We start from the raw sequence: 18,800 nt of genomic DNA, 5'->3' as shown, positions 1-18,800 counted from the left end.
AAAGTCCATTTCTGACTTCTAATGGCCAACTGGTACCTAGGCAGAAGTTGCCATGTCTGCTTCACACCTATCTTTCCATACTTATTGCATGGTAGACAATGTTTGCATTTAGGTTTTCTTGATAGCATATTTTCTCTTCATTTGAAATATCCAATGGTGTGCAGGGTCTTGCTCTTACCAGTTTACGAAAGCCAACTGCACACACTTCTTCTCAGGTCTGCATTTAATGATTTCATGTTGGTAGCTTGAAATTAGTCATGGTGGTAGTTATACTATAAAATTTCCAAATGCTACTAGTTAAAACTTGTTTGGTCTCATTTACCAACCCATCACTGGATATGTCTGCGTAGATGCTGGGCTTCATGGCAGCTGCCTTCACTCCCAGATCCTCTGAACCATTCTTAGTGTATAGCATGGGGCATGGAAAGAGTGTGGACTTTAGAAACCCATCCCACTGATTTCCTATCTATGTGACCATGGGAACACAGTAGCTTCTCTGGACCTCATTTATAACATGTACTTTTGGAAAGGGAGTGGAAGGAAGTAATATATCTAAAACTGAGCACAGTGTCTGGCACACACAAGACCCCCGAAGGCAATGTCTGCTTTTTTTAAAATGATGTGGTAGTGGGAGATGCAGCATAAAGCCAGATTTTCATGAAGCCATTCTAGAAGAGTCGGTCTAGCAAAATGTAATTAGCTACAGCCTCTCAAATAATCATTGATAGCCCCAATTTGGGGTATTTATTCTGGGTCATTTTTAAAATCGAATGAGATCCAAAGGAAGCTGGTTCCCATCTATTACACAGCGTTATCCAATAATGCAGAGCGAGGGTAAATGTCGTTAGAAGCAAAAAGAACATCAAACACTCTAATGTAATTATCTCAAACTGAGTTTATTCAGGCAAAAGGTAAAATAATCTCTCCAATGTGGTTATATCCTTTAATGTTATGTCTTATCTGAGGAGAGAAATTACCTGAGAAAGGGTGGAATTTAAGTAACTTAGAATATTAAACAACCATTAATTTGAGGTAGCACTCAAGTCTGGAAAAGCATTCGGTGATGTGGCTGGACTCTCCAAAAATAAAGGTGTGTAATTTTTATTTGAAAGAGAATAGAAGAGGGGATAAAAATTCCTGCTGTATGTTAAATAAAATTATGTTCTTTTTTTTTTTTTTTGCTATTTTAATGTTTAAGTTTTAATGGCTGAAGATAGTTTAATGTTTATCTGTTTTTCCTGGGGCCTCTATGCCCCTCCTACAAAAATGATTTTTGACTTCCAAACTACATAATCAGAAATAGATAAGCTGTGAGTATATACATAAACATGTGAATTAACATGCCAACCGCATTGTTGTGTACACCTGAAACTAATAATAAAAAAGATAAAACAAAATAAAAATAAATAAAACAATAAAAAAAATGCCAACCACTTTTTATAGATAAAATCTCCATTTTATATTCAATTTTTGCCTAAACGGAGATTTATTATAATAGATTATTAAACCCTTGAGGGAAGGATGGTCATCTTTTCATCTTTGTATCTGTATTGTCTAGCACAGTTCTTAATTTGCTGAATGTTAATTCTTGTTTTACGCCAAGGAGACTGATATTTGGATAAGCTATAGATATTTCCAGTTAACTGAAAGTAATCATTTTGTTGTAATAAATGCAAATACATGTGCGAAAGGAGACCCCTGAGTGTTTACAATGAGACTTTTATTGCAATCTACCAAAGTATTAAGGATGGATTTTACATCATTCATATAAAACTACATAAAACATTTAGTCTCATTTTTCCTGCCTTTTTGCTTAAAACTAGTTTTTGGGACTGCAAAATAATAGGTCCATTCTAAGTATTAGAATGTAATGGAGAAAATGCACATATAGTCATTTATTTACTTATATAGACTTCTAAAGACTTGTGTATATATTTATATTTCTACCATTTGTTAGATAAAAATTACCATTCTATAAAAAACAGATTTTTTTACATTATATTTTGACTACTAGAGGTTACCATAAAGTTATAGAATCTACCTAAGATGCTATTAAGTGATGGGAAGTAGAATTTGATAATGCAGTTAATAGCAGCGATCAAAAAGATTTTAAGAAACATTGCTATCTATGCACTGAGTTGATATTAAAAAAAATACTAATATCATCTTCTTTGAGCCTCATTATTTCAGTCAACCAAGTTTCAAATTTACTAAGTACTGCAAACATAAATAAGACACATTCCTTTAGCTAAAGGTCTAAAATATATAATGGACATATAAAGATATGTAGAAGCTAAAATAGGAGTGCAGTGTGATATGGAGAATGGAAGGGTGTGATAGCTCTGGAAGTTTAGAGAGCACAGTGATTTTCTTCTGGCAGAGGAAACTTATAGTGGTATTTTATTTTGGCCTTTTAAAATAGGGATTATTTTATCACTTTCTAAGAAAGGGAGAATTTTTCCCAGTATAGGAGAATATATGGACAAGACATATGAATAGAGAAAATCAGGCACAATTGTATTGTAGTCATTTATTTGGACTGAAATACAGGGAGTCAAAAGAAGAATAGTGGAAGATAAATCTTAAAAGGTTGTTAAAGGCTAGAAAATTGTGGACTGTGGAAATTATTACTGACAATGAAAAGCCGCTTAAGGCTTTGGAACTTGTACATAACACGAAAGCTCTAAAAAAGGTTATTCTGCTGATATACTGGAGTGAGTGAGAATGGTGGGAAATTTATTTAGGGCTCTATTTAAGTAGTATATGACTAGAAATAATGAGGCATAAAAAATAGAGATAAGAGGCATTATAGGGACAAAATAGAAATAAATTAACAGGTGAATATGCAGGTAAGAAAAGCGAAGTCACCTGTGTTTAGTGGAGACCAAATGCACTGAAGTGAAAATCACATTCTGGGTGACCACATTCATGATACTGTGAAGCAGATGTCCTCCTGTGTGCAATAGATGTAATGATACATAAGTTGTTGAGATTAATGAGAAATTAAATGAAAGGATGTACATGAAATGGACTCATTAATTATAATGTTTTAGCAAATGAATATTATTGGCTTTATGAAATTTCATGATAACATGGCTAGAAAAATGGTAATATTTTATTAACAGAACTGCAGAAATCAAAAGAAAAATACTTGGTGGAAATTAATGAGTTTAATTTTAGAAAGATCATGATATTGTGTCAGCTAGGGCTCCAAAAGGAAAAAATAATTAGAAAGTTCAAGGAGGGCTTGATTACAAAATGATTAGTTATATGGATGCTGACAGGATGTAAGGGAACTACGAGAGATACCATAGGAACCCAGAGCAAGTAGGAAGGAAGAGATGGATGAAGAGAGTTCTGCATAGCTAGGTGGCCTTGAAAGAGGTCTCAGGCCACATACAGACCAAAGTAACACCATGAGGAGTGGAGCTGGGGGAAAAACTCTAGATGATAGAGTTGTACTTTTCCTTTGGTATCCAGCTGGGATTCTTCACTGGCAGAACTGTCTGGAAGCCAAAGAGGACGAGAAGTTCAGGTGAGCCATGCACATCAGCGTCTTGGGACAGAGAGCAGGATGGAGAATAAATTGGCACCAAGGAAGTTACCAGCAGAGATGCCAGTAGGGAGATTGGATAGATAAGCAGAAATATGAGTCTTTAAACATTTTAAGAATTTGTAAGTGTTGGTGGCCCTGACAGTTGAACAACCAGACTATTCCCTAGTTAATACCCCAGGCATGCTCAAACATAACAGAAGTTTCTTTGAAGAAGCTTTGGATAATGATAGATATTCTGCATTTTATGAAGTTTATGTAGATTCACATTGAAGTAATTTTGAAACTAGTTCCTCACTCTTACTCATGTGACCAGAAAGGGGAACAGTTTGTGCTGGACAAGAGGGAAAGAATAGGCCTTTACATATTCGACTCAGGGTACCTCTTGAGGAAAATAACATATTGGTAAAGCAGCTGTGAAAGCAGACAAAGTTTCTATACTTTATTAGAAAGGGGCATCAAAGAGTTAAGTATACGTTGTATCTGAGCATCAAACAAAATTGTGATGCTTAATTTGAAGCAATGAATTTGCATGGAAGAACTTCTAAAAACGTTTATTTATTCAGATTCTAGATGAAGATAACTTTGTCTCCTACACATCTATGCATCTAAACACATAAGCTTGAAAAATAACATGAGTGTTATTTTAATATGTCATATATATATATATATATACTTCAATATTCAAATATATAAACTTAAAATTTTAATAAAGACATATGAATTTAAAATTATGATATCCAGGCCCCATCTTAAGGAACAAAAAACAGTTGTGCAGGCAGATGTTTTCTTTATGCAATCACTACTAGTCTGCATCTCTCTGCTAGATCTCTTAGTAGCTTTTGAAATATTTGCATGGAGATAAATTTCAGCATAACACAGCTGGGTCCCTTGGCTTCCAGGCTTTTGGAACTCTCACAATATTTGGTTTCTTTCAGTGTTGTCATTATATCCCTTATTCATTTATTGTCTCTCTGTGTCATTTCTAGTTTTATTCCAAAGATTTTAACAGCTTTATGAATCTCAAAAAATGAGTACACAGTGTTTAGAAAGAAGGGGAAAATTCCATATAATTTTCTTTGCATATGCTTAAGCAAAGCGGTCCTTTCAAAATCATTTAGGATGAAAACCACTAAGACTTAATATTCTGAATCAATGATTTTCTAAGGCAGGCCAAACAACATTGACAAAGCTAATGTATATTTTACTTTTTTCTAAGATACTATAATTTCCATGCCTATAATCCCTTATATATTCTTGAAAAGGGGCTTATTTATAGAACCTGTTGGCTTAGAATATAGTTAGATATATAGCTAGCTTTGTAATGTAGCTCCTGGCAATTGGTAGTGTCTCAAAGATGGTGTGTTCTATTGAATGTCATATATTCATACATATGTGACTATATAATTTATTACATATAGCATATTATCTCAAATATTCATAAGGCTTCAGTAGGATAGACCACTTCTATATAAAAGAAAAGAAGAGAATGAAACCCACCTACGTTGAGTATATAGCCAAATCCCACAATGGTTTAAGTACTTTTCAATCCAGAACGTTGTCAGAGGTTATCCTGAGTTAGCAGTATTTGAGAGTCACTTGTACTTGCTGCAGCTATGGGTGAGATGTAGTTCCACTGTTTACTTCACAGCATGATTTTTCTCTTTTTTACTCATGATTTTCAAGGTAGGATTTTACTCTGCACTTTGAAAACTTAACATGTACCTAATCATAATCTATTTGTTGTCCATTGACAAAGAAGAGATGTACTATTAAAACACTTAGCTCATGACGAATCTCTGCCAATGAAAATCAATCCTCTAATTGAAAGTTCCTGGGGCAAAATTATATACCATTTTTTTCTATTTAAAAAGAACATATCTCTGTGTTATTTTTCCTCATTATTTTGAAAATATAGGATCAAATTTGTCTTTTGATCTTTTATTTTGTATTACTAATTTTACATTTAAAAATCATATTAGAAAGAAAATAGTTGCCAAATATCCTTGGGAAAGTAAAAATACACAGCAGAAAATAAGTTTGCTCAGTTGGGACCAGATATTTAACTTTAGGTAATTACTTGAAAATATGCAAAGCAAAGCCAAACATATTTGAAATGAACAAACTGCCGGGGAGCATCTGGCAATAGTTAAAAATTTCAATTAAATTGAAATTTGATTTTGTGTCAAATCACACTACAGTATATTCTTTAAATGCTGTGAGTATACCCCACTACTTGTAAGGAAATGATGGGAGTTGCTTATCATTTTGCCTATTTATGCTACTTGGAGCTCTTCTCTTTTGCTGTATATAGCAACAGCCATGTTCCTGTAATGATCTGCAATAGGTATGGTATTATGAAAAAATAATATTGAGAGAAATTTTGAATATTTTAATTTATCACTTCTTAATTCAAATATCAAAAAGATGTGAAGTTCCTACTATTTGCAAGATTCCATATAAATGTTTTCAAGCAGTGTATAGTCATGTCGTCAGAGCTTTTAAGCTTGTAGGGGAAACCTCTAAAGCAAGGATATCTTTGGTAAGAATCATTTGAATTGTGGAGCGTATGAGCTAACTGAACTTTTTAAAAGTAATTACCCAGAAGTCATGAAAGGTTTTATTTAAGAGGTATAATAAAATGTAACCTATTTGGGTTTGTTTTTATGTAATCAGTTTATTATGGTTGCCTTGCTAAGTCACAAATTGCTTATCAAATGTTTGAATGATAATATAGAAAAAAATATAGATCTAAAAGAAAAAAAAAAAAGATGTTAGTTTCTGATACCTAAATGCCTAGGCTTATTTTTACAGTAACTTTTCGGTGAGAAGATAAAATTTAATTTATTTATGGGGAGATTCTAATGCAAATCCATTAAAAAATAAGTCTGTATTTTTGCGGGGAACCCAGACAAAGAGACAGGACACCAAGGCGTGGCAAGCAACTTTTACTAATGCCGGCACACTGGCTCAGCTGATTCACATCCAGAGGCTGAGCCCTGACCTTGGTGGGACTCCGGGTTATATACCCTGAAGTTTCCAGATTGGCAGCTAAGATTTATTATTAGAACATGTGGTCATTGTGCCAGTTTCTGACTGGCTCCTGGGTGAGGTAGGAATTTGGAAACATTAAACGCAGAAGTCTTGATAACCGTACAGTCCAGGAATATCTTTGTCTGAAGCCCGCGCTAAATCCTTAGTGACCACGTGGTCTGGGAAGGCCTTTGTCTAGGGCTCACAGCCACAGTATGTCTTCATAGTGCAAGACTATGCTAATTCCAGTGTTGGTTAGGTTAAATCTATCAGGTACTTTCTAATCTGGGTAGAAATGAATTCTAAATTTTGGCTCAAGATCCAGTTCCTCTGTGGGTTCGTGAATGCACAACTACAATACTTGCTATGATTACTTTATTCGGGGTGGCCTTTGTGTAGCCCTTAAGATGCTTTATGATCATTGATGCATTCCAATAATTAAACTTGTTGAAAAGTATGTATAATTGTCTTCTAATCAGTGCATTAATATTAATAAAAATTAAAATAGAGAATCTGAAGGCTTTTTTTCAGTTATAACTGGTGTAAAGAGAAGACACTGGGGATTTTTATGATACAGCTCCAAATATATTGGACTGCGAAGTAAATAAAATTAATGTTCTAGTTTTAATCTTGAATCTGGTTAATAGCTATTGGTTAATAAAAATCTTAAAAATTATAGTTTACACTAAATATGTACCAGATGCAGAAAATAACTACTTTTAAATAGAATAAAATACTATCATTTATGATCCAAAAATTTAGATTTAGCATCACAAACATCAATGGGCCTAATTAATTTATAGCAAGGCAGTTCTTGCTAAAACAGACCACTTATCCCTCTGAGGTGCAAGTTAAAGTACAATTGGTTTTATATTTGAGAAAGTTAGGTCTATGTTAAATGTACGTATATTCTCTGTAGATCCCCAATAAATACAATTTAATTATATAAAAAAATAGCTATTGGTAAACTCTAAAGCAAACTTCATGCTAAATGTACATGTGCACAGATACAGATAAAATCAATTCTGTGACTTCCTGGTGACTAATACTGAGATTCTGTTTTTTGCTCATTGAATTGGTGAAGATGTAAGGGCCTTGTGAGATGGAGTGGTGAGGTTGCATTTTCACATACCACTTAAGGGGGTTTGAATTTACAAATCTGTTTAAAGAGAATTTGGCACTGTATACTCAGCAACTGTGTTTACAGACTACCTCGTGGTTATATAGAACACGTGACATTCCTATCTAAATCTGAATTCAATTTGATTTCAATCTCCCATTTCTGTTCTTTGGTAGGAACCACTTATAATTGTCACTTGAAGTTCCCTCACTTCAGGCTTATGAGTATTATCTTTGGAGTAAACATTTAATCACAATATCTGGTTTTCTCCCCCTTCCCCTTTCCATTTTTTTTTTTTAAATGTCTGGGTGGCTTTCAAATCAAGTAGAAGCTTCATGTGCTATTTTAAACAAGCAGAATGCAAGGGGTATAATAAAAGAGAGTTACTTTTTTGTCTTCACTGTCCATTTAAAATGTATGTTATGGAAGAAGTTTCTCTCTTCCCCTGGTTGAAAATTCCAGTAGCCCTATTTTCTACTAACTTGAGGATAATAAAACTCCTTCGATGACGTAAAGTGGAAAACTCTCATTTCAGTACTTAGGATAGCACGCCCTACTATTTCCCTTCCTTCTCTGCATTATGCGTTGACTCCAGTTTCTCAGCTTACTATCCCCTGGTGTCTGATACAAGTGAAATGAGAGTGATGAAGATACAGTTAGCTGAATGTTTTTACCTGACTTATTCTAACATGGCTGGGCTGGCAGGCGCCCAGAGCTTGAGATTTTCCTCTGAAGAGGAATTTATAGCCTCATCAGATTTAATCAGTTTTGGGGACCTCCCTTAGCTCGGGCAAAGCATTCCTCACTGGTTTGGTGAGTCACATCCTCTGCAACTCTATGATTCAGAAATTCACCTGTAGCTTCTAATTTCTCAGGTCTCATCACCCCTCTCGGTAGCCCCTTTGGGAAGTCTCCAAGGTAACCCTCATGCTGTCTGTCTGTCTTGTGGGACTCAAACCTTTTGGATTACAGACAATCATGCAATCCTTGACTCAACAAACTCTGAGAAACAGACCAAACCCATTGCAGCAGCAACTCTCCGCTAGGATGCAGCCAGCGTGGCTGAACTGCTTGTTCCTCTCCCTCTAGATTTCCATCCATGATTCAGTCCCATCTGCCCACAAAGGCTGGGGTTCACGTCAAGTTCTTCGGAATATGCAGTTGAAGTCTGTCTAAGTGACATTGGGATCAAGAGAGAGCTGTTGGCCACTCTTCTGCTTTGGGAGTAGGGAGGGTGCTAAGAACATAACAGCTCTCTTCAGGGACTGTCCCAAACTCGAACAATGTCATGTGAATGAGTTTTCTGAATCACTTCTAAGTCCTGTCTGGAGACTGCAGTGTGGCTTATCTAACCCTCTTTGGAATGTATCTATTGTCTTCATTCTTCAGTGGAAAATGAGACAGAAAGACTCCTATTTTAAGGCTCTGTAACACTAATGTACTCTCCTGACAGCACTGATAAAGGACAGTGTTCTGCGTGTGGTTCTGTCAGTCCTCAGTCAGCCACGCTCATGCACGCTGGCCTCCAGGAGGCTGCTCTGCTTACGCATGCTCCTTGCCTTGCATTCTGTTCTTTACTTCCACTGCGTTCTCAAGGCCTGTGCTCTCACCCTTCCTCTTGCCATATCTGCAACTTACCACTGAACTTTTAAAAATTTCAAAATAGCTACACAAGCCGTAGGAAATTAGTGGGATGATTTAGGCCACTATAGCAAGCCATGATTTAGTCTTTTTTTTCTCTGTTCTTTTCTGTTCATAGCATTCTTATATTTTCTTGGTAGAAAATCTATTACATAACATCTGTCTTCATCTCTAGCTTACTGTTTGATTTAATTAACATGAGAATTCAAAACTAGCTGTGTTGAAGGTAGATGTTCTCTTAAAGACGTTTATATTTGTTTAAATTAAAAACTAAATGTTTAATCCTTAGGACCTCAAATTTTACCTGTTATAGTAGTTGAAAGAAGTACTGTGAATTACATATCATTTAAATTTTCTAAAACTATGATCGCAGTTCTTAAATAGCATTTGTGTACCAAAATGACCATCAGAACATTACATCAACATTACAACCTTTCCAATCAGCATCTCACATAACGCATAGGTAATTGAAAGCTTAATACTGCTCTAAGGTCAGACTCTGAGAAAAAATTTCTACATCATAATAAGGAATGTAGTATGGTAGAGTCATTATTGGCATTGTCCAGTCGTGGGTATAGTGAATGGGTCATTGTCTCTAAAAAGGGAATATATTTTCATGTAAATGGGACTCAAAACCCAAAAACATCTCTACAGATTGTACATTACTCATCTAAATGAGAAGGATGTAGAATTGATGATTCCTGCCAGCTTTAAAGAGTTGATTAAGAGAGATAATGTTTAATTACCACTAACTATACCAGTGTGCAAAATGATATGCAGGTCAACAGGAAAACCCTACGACTTTCATATTAAAAAGACATTAATCCATGACACATTTTACATTTAATAATAAGCGGCTTTATGTAAATATTGAAAAGAAAGGTTCATTTATTGAGTTTTAATAAAGGTTTGGACAATGAAAGGAAGTTGATATATAACTTTTACCCCTTTGTAGGACTTCATTCCCCAGAATTAATGGAAAATGACTCATCAGATAAAGAGGTGAAATAAATTCCCCCGTGTTCCTCAGAAAAGTTATCATGTATTTCTTTGAAAAATAGAACTTGGCTATTTATTTGATTTAGCAAGTGAAATAACTTATTTGAACATAAAACTGTGTCCCATGGCTTTCCATTGGTGAATATTAAAGTCTAATTTTTTATACATAAAATTATTGTGCAGATGAAGCTTTGGAACTTCACACACCTATATATATGCAAGACTAAATGATTTCCAGAAAGAGGAAAAAAACCAAATTTTTCTAATACAGCATTTTTTAGTGTATAAGTTCAAATATTGGTTTCTTTCTGAAGCTATTTTTTTTTTAAGTTGGGGAATTGGGGGATGGGAACAGTGCTGAGAAATTGGGGAAGGGGAACAGACAAGTTGCTGTCGTTTTGTTCTTCAGTCTAGTTGTGGAGGACGTTGCTTCACCGACCCAAGTTGACACCATCATTGTGCTCTTCCCAGGAGAGGCAGATCAGTCGCTGGCTTCTGGACAGCCGCTCATGCTGGCTGCTGGACGCTCATGCTGACTGTTGGATACACACAATAGCCCATTGCAACCCACTGCCACAGGGGCTGCAGCCTACGTCGTGGCCGGTGACTCACAGCAGCCAAGCTCCAGGTTGAGCTCTTGTTCAGCATCTTAGCTGTGGAGGGCAGTGTCACTGGCCCTCATATGTGGGATCCAAACCGGGGCCCTCTGGCGTCCCAAGCCAGTTCTTAACCACCGTGCCACTCGGCCGGCCCCTGAAGCTATTTAGCTTACTATCTTCTGAGCAAATTTCTGTAAAAGAGCAAATGAAAATGTTAATGCCATTTAATGAAAGCATAAAATGGCCAATTTTAAATAACTGGGAAATGTGAAAGAAAGTATGAAAGGAATATTTTTTAAATGAATGAATCAATGTATCAATAATGAAATGATTGCTAGTAAGCTTATAAGGAAACCACTGTATTAATATATGGAGTTTTCAAGAAATGGTCTCAATACTTTAAAAGAAGACATACAGAAAGTATTAACAATCAAAATTGGAAACTTAACTAAAAACAGAAAATGTATTCATTCGTAAAGGAAGATTAAAGGGGTAAGGCAAATAAAAAACACATACTTCCTTTTATTACCCCTTTGTAGGCCATTGTAAAGCTAGTATTAATGATTTAGATGGGGGGAATTTGGAAAGTAAATAATGATGGTTAAATGGAAAATTTGTCTAAACTATTAAATGCAACTATGGAAACACCATTAAAAATGGAGGACAGCCTGTAATCAAATATTACATAAAATACAAGATAAGATGGTGTATGTTTCTTAAATACCATTATTTGTATGTGTACAAGTACATACCCTCATGTGACATTTATTGTTGTAGTACTGTATATGTTGTGAGATAGGTATCTAAATAAAAATACCTACTGTATATACAGTATGTTTAGTCAGGTATTTCCTTTTCCAAACTTATAACTTTAATGTAATAAACATAAAAAGGAGGAAGAAAAGAGAAATATTTGTCTATCTTTGAGGGAAAGAGAATCAAAACTTCTCTGCACTTTTCTATCCAGTGCTACTTTCTTTACAGATTCTTGGGCTGTCATGGAGCTTGGAGCTGCTTTATAACATCTGATTTATATTTGGTTTCCATTGTAGTATTTCACAAGTACATTATAAGTAGAACTGGAGCCAGAATGTTATTAGAGGAGATGCTATGCAGTGAAATGTCAACATCGGGCATTTGTATATTACTCATATTGCTTTACTAGATAGTACATTTTGTGAAAACATGGTCTATTTGAATAATGTGACATTTGGGAGAAGGTTTAAAATTGATTTTATTCAATTGATATTAATGTTGGGTTAAGACCTGGTATAATAAAGAAAATAGATGTGTCATTCTGTTTTTCAGAGTGAAGGAGTTTGGGCAAGGAGGCCAACAAAGTTTGAAAGGAGCTTTTATTTAGCATTAATGTCAGTGTTTTAGGTAATTTATTTTCAGAGTGTATCTAATATGTTCATTTGAACAGAATGATTGACAAATACCAATCAAATACAGCTTAGGCAGTACCAAGTCATGGGTTTAGAGAAAAGCATCCTAATGCAGGGAAACTGGAACTCATGACCCTACAAAAGATCCTAATGTATATTATTGTAGTCAAATACATTTCACATAGTATATAAGTTAACAGAATAATGTAAATATGCTTCCTGCAAAGACTTGACGGACAAGAAGGGTTAAAAAGTTGAGAATTAGCTGTTGTTATCACTTTCTCATGTGCCTTGTTAGTGTATCCTGAGTATACTAAGACCTGAATAATGCTATTCTTATCCTCTTATCCCCACGTGCCTCTCTGTCCTTCTACTTCCATGTTGTTTAGCTCCCAGTGAGGAGCCCATATTTAATACCCTATAAAAGATGGAATAAGATGGTTTGAATTTTTGTATCTGAGAGAATAGTCATTTTATTATGAAAGCGTTCAAAGTAGTCTTCTATTGTACAGAAAAATGAAAACCAGAGATAATGTAAGAAGTCAAACAGAATAAAAGGAAACAAACTTATAATGTAAAGTCATGTGAAATAAAAGTAATGACTTGGATATTTAAAAGACATTTACATACTAAAGTAGAAATACTTACTGTCTGCAGCACAGAGGAAGTGTCCCCAAGTTGCACCAATGTGTCTCATATGCACAGTGCAACCTTTGCTTCCCATTCAGTTGGAAAGGTCGGCTCAATAGGACATGTGTTGTTGTTGTTGTTGTTTTTTCCTTCCTCTTCTCCATCACAATATTTTTTGTAACAGTTTTCCTCTCTTGGTTTCTATTTGAGAAAAAGATTTTGCTATCTACAGTTATTCCCTTCTTAAATCATTTGCTTCTTTGTTTTCTGTCTTTAATGAAATATAACATTTAGGGAATGGAGAGTGGGGAATTGATTGTTGGAGTCAGATAATACTTCAAATCCTAGTGTGTTATATGAGGGATGTTACGGAATCATCTCATTTCTAAATGAGGACAAGGATCTTGCCTCATAGTATTAAATCTTTACCTTGTATCTTAAGGGATCCATTCTCATTTATGATAGTCCAGCAATAAAATGTTTTCCTTATATTTCCTGCCAGATCACTTATAAAAATATTAAAGGGGACAGGCCAGTGATTGAATTAAATGACTAGCAACTGAGTTTGTCTCTGGAAATTAAAAATATCCATTAATTCATGGGGAACAATTATACAACTTTTCAGGAAAATATTTAAATGCACTATCTATCTATCTATCTATCTATCTATTTCTATCATTTGATAATAAACATAATATAAACAACATAAGTCTTCTAAATTTCTTACAGAAATAAAAATACATTATTTCTACTGTATTTTTTTTATAATAGCATGACCTTTAAATTATTAGGTCAGTAGAGAATAAATATACTAATAAGAAAAGAATGAAGTAAATGAAATAAGATGTTGGATATAGAAGAATGGCTACAGAATAAAGTTTTAAAAATTATTGAGGACTGTTATGAACTACCTTGTAAGAGATGAACTCAAGCCAACAAGATAGACCCCTGAATTAGGCAAATTATAGAAATTAGCTCAGCATTTGATACAGTAGTTTACTTCTAGGTCTTTGCCAATGACAGAGCAGAACAGGAGCCAAGCAGAATAGAATAAAAATAACTAGGAGCCAAAAGACTGAGAAGCTAAGCAGAATTTTAAATTTTAATGAGTGGGAAGGACACATTTGATATAAATTTGAGATCTGTAATGTGTTATACCCTGGGTTATCCAGAAAGACCTGCTTTCATAAATTAGTGACCATGTTGGCTAGAAGTTGCAGGAGGTCTTGAAGTGCTGAGTGCAGCTGTTAGGCTTGCTGATGCTCAAGTCCTTCAGATGCCCTGTTGCTTTCCTCTGGTTTCTCCCATACAGATGCAGATAACTCACAGTTCTGTGGTTGCTCTTGTCTTTCCCTATCCCACTTCTCATTTATTTTGGGGAATAGAACACTGTCACACCTAATTTTAATGTAAATATTCATGTTGTTTGGGTTTGTTATTGAGTTGCTATGCACACATCCCCCCCACCCCACACACACACACACTACCCGAGCATCGAAGACCATAAAATGATTTCAATAGATTCTAAAGGATAGAACATGTTATATGAATATGGTATGATGATATGAACATGGTATAATGAAGCTAGAAATTAGTAACAAGAACTAGTAGGAAAAATCTATATTATTGGAAATTAACCAATGTACTTCTGAATATCCTGTATTTAGAAGGAGAAATCAAAGAAAATTAGACAATATTTGGAATTAAATGACAATGGAAACATTGTGTAAAAAATTATGGGATGCAGCTATAGCTATGTTCAGGGGAAACTGTAGCTTTAAATGCATTTACCAAAAGGGAACAGTTAAGCATCTGTATCTAGAGAAACATTTAAAAATAGATGCAGATTAAACCAAAAGAAACAAAACATTGACAAAATCAGCAATTTATAAAATAGAAACATGTTCAATTGAAATAAAAATGTTTCTTTGAGGAAAGGTTAAGATAAACTTGATGAGCCCTGACAAGAACTAATGAGAGACAGAAAAGGTACAAATCAGTAACACCATGAACAAGAATGGGAACATTATTGTATATTTTATAGTATTTAATTGCTTGTAAGAATAGCATAACCACATTTTTGTCAATGATGACATGAGCACATTCCTAGAAAAAAATTTAACATAGAAAACTTAAAATGGTACATTTGAATAGTTTATACTCTTATTGAAATTGAATCTTTAATTTTAAGAAAAAATCTTCCCACAGAGAAGACTCCAGGCTTAGTGGTTTTAATAATGAATTCTTCCAAATAGGGAAGAAATAACCTAAGACAGATTCATCAGGGAGATAGAACAAAAGGGGAAAATTTCCAACTTTAAAAAAAATAAAGCCAACATAAACTTGACACCGGAAGTTAACATCTTACATAGTAGTTAAAATTGTGAAGTTTTCTTTTGAAATCGGGTTCAAACCACGCCAGCTTTGCATGTCATTCTTGATCTCTACACAGGTACATACAGATTCAAAATTCATTCACTTTTCTGTATGTATATTGTACTTAAATTTTAAAAGTTAAAAATATGGTCCATGTCACTTTTATCTTTGTGGTCTCTGTGTCGGCTAACTTTCCTTCCCTTAAGACTGAATTAGTAGACATAATGTGGGGGAGAAGAGAAATAAGATCCAATGCTTTGGTTCTTCTCACATTATATTTTGGGCACAACATTTAAATCACTGACTCTTATAAGTAACTGATGTTATATAGTCTAATGAGGGATAACTTTGCCTGAAGGAGTTGGGAGTTGCATGCTCCAAACATATCTGAGAATGTGTCTTTTTCCATTCTTGCTGGCAAAAAGCATATACTTTGAACATCATTGTATGAACATTTGAAACATGAAAATATTACCATAATTTTTTTTCCAAAAGATAAACATATTTTTCTCTGTCAAATAGATACATGATAACATATCTGCTGTTTATTGTAATGGTACAGACATAATTACTTTGTTATTAATTTCTTCTAAGAGGCCTTAGATTGCTAAGTCTGCAATTTGTCATGAATTCTATTTCACTCCTACTCTTCCCAAAGTAAAACATAAAGACCCTTGGGCCAGCTGAGTGGCTCAGTTGGTTAAGAGCTTGCTCAAGAGTTTGAGCTCTGAGCAACAGCGGTTTCAGTCCAGCCCGAGCTGAGCAGCCACTGAGCTGCCAACAGGTAGCAGGATGGCTCAGCTAAAAAAAACCAGAAAAAAACAACATAAAGACTCTGGTAAGGGTGGGGTGGAAAAACAAAGGAAAATTTTGATTGAATTCACGTTGCCTCGGTTTTACCTCACAAGACCATTCTTATCAACAGATAATCTGTGGGGGGAAAATTTTCAGTTTATTCTACCTGAAGGATGTTATAATAGCAATTGAACTTCTATTTCCAGAAAATGATTTTTCTTTTCTCTTTGGCAGTGAACCAATTTGTTATCTATATTTTTTACTTATAATTCTTCAAAAAGCATATAAAGTAAAATGCCTTTTATACTTTACATAACTTTTTTAATACAGAGCCAACATTTTCACATAATACAGATTTATTTGTTCTTCAGTGGTTACTGAATTATTTCCTGTTCACTTCTTAATTTTATTTCTTAGTTTCAAAACATTTCCATATGTTCTGATAACACACACACACTCACACACACACACACACACACACACGGGTCAGAAAGACACCCAATTCTGAAGAAATGACTGGGATGATTATTTTGGAAGGCAGCTATGCTCACTACTATACCACCAACGCTCCCGGAGATGATTATTTTGAAACAATTGTGCCTTGACAGAGGATCTGACCATTTAAGGAGTACTTTAATAGGTTACTGAATATTTTGCTAGTAGAATCTTGTTAACATGACATTTGTCCTCACCTACCCACCTACTAACCAGCCATTTTTTGTGCACTGCTTTTAGATAAATAGCAAAAATAAGAAGTTGAGGCTAAGGGTTGTTTTAAGTCTTTATTGTGGTCAGGGGAAATATGCATTTAACAATAAAAACAAGAAATGGATTTTTTTTTTTTTTTTAGCTGAGCCATCCTGCCACCTGTTGGCAGCTCAGCTTGGGCCATGTGGGAATTGAAACGGTGACCCAGTTGCTCACAGCTCGCACTCTTGAGTGAGCTCTTAACCAACTGAGCCACTTGGCTGGCCCCAAAACAAGTAATCCTAGGCAATTTTCTTTAAGATACATGTTTATTTGATCTTTTTTTGTCATTCACCCAATGCTTTCAGTAATAGACATGTTAATGAGTAGTCACCTAAACAGAATAAACACTTGTTTTTTCATCTCTCTCCCTTTTCAATCTAGATATTAACACTATTTAATAGAGTAGTATTAAAAGTCACACTGTTTCAAAAGGTAGGACTAAATAAAACAAAGAATGCAGAAACATTCTTGTTTAAACTATAGAGTTTTTTATATTGTTTTAAACTGGATAAATTGGACTAGAATTAAGTAACTTGTACTCACTAAATTTTAAAATCATAACTGTAAATCTGAGAACCTATAAATTGGACACAAACAGCTATCAAGATCACCCATTTTAAGCTTACAAGTGACTAGTAGATCTCCGGCTCTTTTGTTCATTCAAATTACATCTGGCTTTGATAAATATAAAAATTGTGTTCTAATGTGAAGTAATCTAGCTCTGATGCAAGACTCTCAGGAATAAACTAGGAGATTCTATGGACTACATTAAGAGAAACAGTGCACTTGTCTAGCTATCACGCTGTTACATATAACTGGAAATTATTTTATCACTACCTATTTGAAAATGACATTTAATGTTACTTTGCCAATACCTTATATGTTTACAGAATCATCTTTTTTTCCTATTACTAATCACACATAAAATAATAATATCCCTTTTCTCATTGATTGATCTAGGCTCCTCTGCCAAATAACATTTGATCATACATATGTCAGTCTATTTCATTGATTTATATAACCTCTCATGAGTAACAATTTATTATTGTTATTTTTTCAAAAGTCTGAAATCAGAAAATGGACTCCACCAACTTTGGTCTTTTGAGTCCCCCCCCCCCAAGACTTTGAAAGTGGCTAGGTCCTTTGCACCTAAATCTTAGAATCATCTAAATTTCTACAAAAGAAAGCTTACTTTTATGCATTGACGCTATAGACCAATTGTGGGAGAATTGACATAACATTGAATCATATATTCCATGAAAATGGTATATCTCTCCTTTTATTTCACACCTAAAAAAATTTTCAGCAATGTTTTTATAGTTTTCAGTTTAACACTTTTATGCCTTTTAGGGGCAATTTTGTGGTTTAAAATGGCCCCCAAGATTAATGTTGAAGTTGCTGCCTAGCATTTCTAAGTGCAAGAAGGCTTTGATATACCTTATGTTGAAAAATGCATATGTTAATTAAGCTTCATTCAAGCTTGAGTTATAGTGCTGTTTGCCATGAATTTAATGTTAATGAATCAAAAATACATAGTTACTACAGTGTTTATAAATAAACACATATAGAACAGGTTCTATGTTGATTATTTGATGAAAATGTTGGACCAGAGGCTTACAGAAACCTTATTCTGTATTTCCCCCTAGGAGCAGTGGTCCAATGTGTGCTAATTCAGTGTTTTCTGTGACTTAATCGAACATAACTGTTGTGAATAACAAGAATCAACTGTATACGAACACATAAGGAATTTTTTTGCATTCATTCAAATGTTCAACAAATATTTATGAAGAACTTACCAAGTACCTCTAATTATTTGACCACCAAGGACCCAGCAGAAAGAGAAGGATTTCACTAGGCACATTCTCTTAATTCTTTCAGATACTGTCAAGCAAAGGTTACTCTAAAAAGGCCTTACC

At 34.5% G+C, this 18,800-nt stretch overlaps 1 protein-coding gene across 1 annotated transcript in view; it reads left to right on the top strand.

Annotated features, from left to right (window-relative positions):
* GPC5 (glypican 5) overlaps nucleotides 1–18,800 on the top strand; it is a 1,048,823-nt gene that overhangs the window by 480,451 nt on the left and 549,572 nt on the right. The window lies entirely within an intron of this gene.

This window comes from Hipposideros armiger, unplaced genomic scaffold (genome assembly GCF_001890085.2).
Source record: "Hipposideros armiger isolate ML-2016 unplaced genomic scaffold, ASM189008v1 scaffold_534, whole genome shotgun sequence".
Taxonomy (NCBI): Eukaryota; Metazoa; Chordata; class Mammalia; order Chiroptera; family Hipposideridae; genus Hipposideros; species Hipposideros armiger.
This window is presented reverse-complemented; position numbering and strand designations above follow the sequence as displayed.